The following is a 6684-nucleotide window of genomic DNA, read 5'->3' as shown; positions in this document are numbered from 1 at the left end:
ACCGCTCGAGGTAAAACCTGAGAGATTTGGTTGGCAGCTTTCCTCTGGTCCCCAGGTCTGGTCCATCAGCAAGTTGTCTCCCTTCCACCTCCAGAGGGTCTCCTGGCTCCAAACACTGGCTTCCATCGGCTCTGCCATCCTCCTGGTCCCCACAACGCTGGCACCTGCCTGCCGGAGCTGTCTGCCCCCTTCCCTCCTGCTTTACAGTCCACGGCAGCCAGAGCGAGTTTTAAAATCGCTCTGATTTCTAAAAAACATAAATCCTACCGTAGTGCTTGTATTAGTTCCTGTGGCCACCGTAACAAATCACCCCAAACTCAGTGGCTTAAGACACCCAAATGTATCATCTTACAGTTCTAGAAGTCAGAAGTCTGAGATGGGTTACTGGGGCTGCGTGCCTTTTCCACCTTCCAGAGGCCGCCCACACCCTTAGCTCATGCCCCCTCCTTGGATCACTTTGACCTTTGCTCCTCTGACTCTGACCCTCCCCACGTCCTTTTAATAAGGATGCTGTGATTAGACGGGCCCACCTGGATGACCCAGGATAATGTCCCCATCTCAAGATCCTTAACATAGGCACAGGTTTTGGGGATTCAGATACAGACATCTTTGGGGGGTGTCTAGCTCAGCTCTTTAATCCTCCCAATGGGTCCCCACTGCACTTAGAATTCAAAGCAAACATTTCCCCTGCTTTACAACACCCCCCGCCCCTCCCTGGGAGCCGGCCCGTATTCACCTACTCTGCCCATGGAGGCAATGTTAGTGTCCCCTGCATGCACCAAACACAGTCCTGCTATAAAGCCTTTCTCTTGCTTTCCTTTCTGACTCCAAAGTTCTTCGGCCCCGTCTTGTCTTTTAGGCCTCAGCCCTCCTCAGAGAGGCTTTCTCTGGTCCACAGTGCCTCTCATGGGCCATTTGAAATTGTTTTCTTCGTTGGACTTAATCTGTGCCTGATGTTCTCTTGCTGATTATTTATTTGTTGGCTGTTCATCTCCCCCATTAGAATGCAGATGTCTTCAAAGCTAGGACCCTGTCGCTCTAGTATGCCGGCAGTGGAACTCAAGTAGTATTTGTTGAATACATCAGTGAGCCTTGGCTTCCTCATTTTTCTTTTCTTCTTCTTCTTCTTCTTCTTCTTCTTCTTCTTCTTAATGTTTATTTTTGAGAAAGACAGAGTGTGAACAGGGGAGGGGCAGAGAGAGAGGAAGACACAGAATCCCAAGCAGGCTCCAGGCTCTGAGCTGTCAGCACAGAGCCCGACGCGGGGCTTGAACCCGCAAACTGTGAGATCATGACCTGAGCCGAAGTTGGATGTTCAATCGACTGAGCCACCAACGTGCCCCTCCTCATCTTCCCAATAATCTTACTTTCTGTCTTATCAGCTTCTTTTGAGGAGTAAATGAGGTAATGAGAGCTACCACTTTTTGTTGCCAATAATGAGTCAAGCAATGCACTAGGAACTTTACGTTTAACATAGAATGTTCATGTCTTACGGGCACCTGGGTGCCCCTTAGCGTGCCCCTAAGACAATGTTCATGTCTTAGGAGCCTGCTTCGGATGCTGTGTCTCCCGCTCGCTCTCTGCTCCTCTCCCACTCATGCTCTGTCTCTCAAAAATAAATAAACGTTAAAAAAAAAAAAAAGAACGTTCACGTCTTAGTTCAAGGTCATCAGTGACAAGAGAAAGAAAGAAAGAAAGAAAGAAAGAAAGAAAGAAAAGAAGCCCTCTCAAGCCAGCTCAAGGAAAAGGGGGTTTATTGGAAGGCTGTAACCCATGATCTTCAGGCATCCAAGGAGAAGAAACAAAAACGAGAGACGGGCTGCTTCCTGAGGACCCAGAGGTGATGGCTGTCACCCTCCATCCCTCCCACTATGAGGCTGCCTGCTCCTTCATCACCACCTTCTCTCTGAAGACCAGCTTCTTCTGCGTACACATGGCCACCCATGGCTCATCACAGCCTCAACTCTCTACTACCTTACGGCGTAGCTGCCCAGGATGAATTTCTGTCTCCCGGGGTCCCCAGCCTCTTCCAGAAAAAGAGCATCCAATTGCCCTGAATCGAGTCCGCGGTACAATCACCTGTAGGCGGGATGTGGAGGTCATGAGGCACATGTGGCTGCCTGGGCACGTGCCTTCAGGAGGGGTTGTGGATGGGGGCCGATTCCAAAGAAAGGAGCGTGACCAGGTAGTGACCCCCCAAACACATCTGCTATAATGCAGAGCACTTGGCACAGCCCGGCACATAGTGTGTCCTCATCAAACATTCTCCCCTTCCCACCTCCCTTCCGTTTTACTGGCCCATAGTTCTCTGGCTTCCCAATACCTCTGTCTCCAGCGTGGCTCTCTTATCTTTACACCTGTCAATACTACAGGCTGCCCTCCATGTCTTCAAATTCAGTTCAGAAAAAGCCAGATTCCTCTTCCCCCCAAATTGGCTCGTGTCCCTAGTTCTCCTGGCTCTGACCCAGCCCAGCTCCAAACCCTGCATCTCCCTTCACCCATCCGAGAGCCTCGGACAGAGTGTCTGCTTTCCTGTCCCCACCCAGCCTGCATGGTTGTCTCCTCCTGACCCCTGCCCGGTCCTCATCCCCAGAGAATGAGTCTGCACACGCACGCATGTCAGGGTGGGGCAGAGTGGTGAAGCCCCACGCTTTGGAGCCAGACAAACCCGGGTCCAAATGCCAGCGCTGCTCATTTTGTCTCTTGAACTTGACAAGTTCGGTCTCCTTGTGAGTCAAATAATAATAATATGACACAGGGGCGCCTGGGTGGCTCAGTCGGTTGGGCGTCTGACTTCGGCTCAGGTCACGATCTCACTGTTCGTGAGTTCGAGCCCCACGTCGGGCTCTGTGCTGACAGCTCGGAGCCTGGAGCCTGCTTCGGGTTCTGTGTCTCCCTCTCTCTCTGTTCCCCCCTGCTGGCGCTCTGTCTCTCAAAAATAAATAAAGATTAAAAAAAAATTTAAAATAATATAATAATATAATAGTAATAAAATAGTAATATAATAATTATTATTATAGTTCCTGCCTTACAGGGTCCTTGTGAGAACGGATGTCGTTCATGTGAAGCAGGCCTATGTATATTTTCTCAGCGACTGATTAGTTTCCCAGCAATGCGCCAGGAAAACAAAGATAAGTAAGAAATAGTCCCTTTAAGAAACCTGAGGTTTCCTGACAGGTCTGCGTCACTCACTTGCAATAGCGTTTTGACTTCCTGCCTGGCAAGGCCCTCCTGGCAATACATGAAGCATTAATTATAGTATATAGCTTTAATTATGTATAACTAGCTCCCAGTTATGAGAGCAATTATAATGACTTAGAAAACATACAGGAGGATTAGAATGACCCTTAATCCCCCCTTTGCGGTAGAATCCACTCCTTCCAGGTACGCTGTTTTGCAACCATTACGTCGCTCGTCGTGTGCAGCGTGTATCAATGATCATTTTACAAGCATTGGGCTATGTCACAAAAGGGCTTTGAAGGGCGCCTGTCAGCAGCTTCTGCAGGTGAAGTGGCGAATGTAACAACACGTATTTGCCCTCTTTGGTTGTCGGGACGCGTGGGCGGGCTTCTCCCCCACCACCAGTAATGCCCAATGGGTAGCAGTCCTCCCCAGTCTCTGCCACTTGAGGCCTGGCGTTTTATGCCTGCAGTTCGTTTCGTGCTCAGGACAATGCCGTGAGCGGATATCATTATCCTCATCTTACAGGATGAGGAAATAGGCCTTGACCATTCGGGCAGCTCCCCTGCGGTGCCGCGGCCACGAATGACACACTCCGGGTTTGGATCCACATCTGTGTGAACCACCACCAGGCTCAGTCGTGTCAGTCAGTGTTATAGGCACGACTCCTTTTTGCATGGCTGGGGTCAGTCCTTTCCAGGCCCTTCGTCCATATTGCCAATGTGCTTACCAGAACCCAGATGGTGCCGGGCACGCGGTACAGGCCTAAAAAGTACTGAGTTGACACGTGAAAAGGGGGACAGTGTTTGTCTTTCTCATTATGGCTTCACTACACTGGGTATTCTCTTTAAAGGAAAAAAGGGGCGCCTGGGTGGCTCAGTCAACGAAGCATCTGACTTCGGCTCAGGTCATAACATCATGGTTCGTGAGATCGAGCCCCACATTGGGCTCTGTGCTGGCAGCTCAGAGCCTGGAGCCTGCTTTTTGGATTTTTCGTCTCCCTCTCTCTCTCTGCTCCTCCCCCGCTCACTCGCTGTCTCTTTCTCTCTCAAAAATAAACATTAAAAAAATTTTTTTCTGGGGCGCCTGGGTGGCTCAGTCGGTTGAGCGACCGACTTCGGCTCAGGTCATGATCTCACAGTTTGCGGGTTCAAGCCCCGCGTCGGGCTCTGTGCTGACAGCTCAGAGCCTGGAGCCTGTTTCAGATTCTGTGTCTCCCTCTTTCTCTGACCCTCCCCTGTTCGTGCTCTCTCTCTGTCTCAAAAATAAATAAATGTTAAAAAAAAATTTTTTTTTAAATTTTTTTCTAACAAAATAAAGAAAAAATGCTTTGCTGATTTGACAGGCAGAAATGTTATCATTGCTTTCACTTGCCTTTCTTCGATGCTTGAGAAGACATTTTACAAATGTCTATGATTTCTCTCCTCTGAATTTTGTATCCGTATCGTTTGCCCGTTAATCTACCAGGGACTTTGTGGGGCTGTTTTCCCCCTTAAGTTGTATAAGATGGTCATATGGTCAGAATATTAATTATCTGCTTATCATATTCATTGCAACTGTATTCGTCAGCCTCTCATGGGCCCTTCGCCTTAGATTACATTATTTTTTTTCCCAGGGCTCCTGAGCATGCATCCATTCACTTGGTTAGACCATCAGTTTCAAAAAGCAGGCAGCACGTGCACCTCAGACCTTTCCCGTATCTCTCAAATCCTTGTCAGGAGCCTGAGCACAAAGCAGATTTCTAACAAATCATTCTTCTGGGTCACATGACGTTTCGTGTGCTTTGTGGACACTCTCCCTCCTTTTGATCAAAGGCTCCCCCACAGGGAAGGGATTACCATTTCCATTTTGCTGACAGGGCACAGAGAGGCTGAGCGACCCACCTGTGGGCAGCACTGATTGTCGGTGGCCAAGCCTGGATCCGAATTCATACCGCCTGACCCTCCGTCCGTGCTCCCTCCGTCACTTGGAGATGCTGGGGAAAGCCCAAATCAACAACGGGCAGCTGGCGTAGGCCCCCAACCCCTTCTTCTTGCAAGCTGGACTCACGGGCTCAGGCTGAGCTGTGGTTTTGCCCACTGTCCATGACCGTGTGTGTGTGTGTGTGTGTCTGTGTGTGTGTGTTGCATGAGATGAGTAGAGGGAATGAAATAAAGAAGAGAATGGGGCTGAGAACGGATTGTGGAAGGCCCCGAATGCCAAACCAGAGTCAGACTTTATGGAGTGAAGGGTGCTCAGATTGACCACTCACATCCTCACCCCTCCCAGAAAACAAGACCCAGCCCCGCCCAGACCGCAGGGCCCACAGTAGGGAAGCCCGAGACCTTGGGGGCACGTGAAGTGGCACGGCTAGAAGGAACTTAGGAAGCACGTGGCATGGCCATCGGCATCCCTCCACCTCACAGAGAGGGAGCCAGGCCCAGCAAGGGGAGGTGTCTTGCCCAAGGTCACACCGCAACTTAGAGACTGGAAGCCAGGTGTCCCCACTCCTCGCTGAAGCCCCCATCTCCTAATCCCCCAGCCGCTCCAAGAAAAACCAGGGCGTCTACAAGCAGACAGGGCTGACATTTCATTTACTCAGTTCATATGTGTGAAGCGTCTGCTGTATACCAACTTCTCAGCTAAGACCAAACAAAACTAGAAATAAAATGGCAACACGACAGTCTTCATCTCTGCCCGTGAGGGCAGCCCAGAGGAGGAGAGGGACAAGGAAGGTAGCTATTACAATTCAGAGGGGTGGTGCTTCCTTTGGGATGAATTGGAGGTAGTGGGACCACTGAGCAGAGGTGGACAAGCCATAAAGATTCCTGAAGACAGTGACTCTCAAGCTGGCACCAGAGAGAGAGCGCACGTTGGTTAGGCCAAGAGTGGGGAGGAGAGGTCTCTCTATTTTTAGTGTTTTATTTACTTTTGAGAGAGAGAGAGAGCATAAGAGGAGGAGGGGCAGAGAAAGAGGGAGACAGAGAATCCGAAGCGGGCTCTGCACGGACAGCAGCGAGCCCGAGCGGGGCTCGAACCCATGAACCGGGAGATCATGAGCTGAGCCGAAGCCAGACGCCTACACGACTGGGCTACCTACCCAGGTGCCTCAGGAAAGGTCTATGAGGGCAAGAGCACAGGGGAAGTCCTGGAGGCTGAAGGTAGATTATCATCAGAGACCGAGGAAGTAGGCGATGACCCAGTGCATACTGTGAAGTTGGAGTGACAAGAGATGATGCTACGTGAGCAGGGCTGGTGGGGGCTGCCTGAGTCTGGGTGCACAAAGGCTGTGCCTGCCCCTCCTCCGGCCAGCCTGCCCCAGACAGGAGTGACCCAGAGTGGCCACGCAGCCTGTTAGGTTCGGGCGCCGTGGCCCCTGGACTCTGGGGAGGGGACAGCGGACAGCCCCTCACCCATCCTTTAGAACGAACCCTCAGTTCCGTTCGGTCTAGCCTCCAATGCAGTTCAGGGCCTGGGCGAGCTCGGGTTTGGGGAAAGGGCAGGTGCAGGGGCGGGAGCTCCTCC

The sequence above is a fragment of the Panthera onca genome, chromosome C1, assembly GCF_046562875.1.
Source record: "Panthera onca isolate mPanOnc1 chromosome C1, mPanOnc1 haplotype 2, whole genome shotgun sequence".
Lineage (NCBI taxonomy): Eukaryota > Metazoa > Chordata > Mammalia > Carnivora > Felidae > Panthera > Panthera onca.
The sequence above is the reverse complement of the archived record's forward strand: the minus strand, read 5'-3'. Positions refer to the sequence as shown.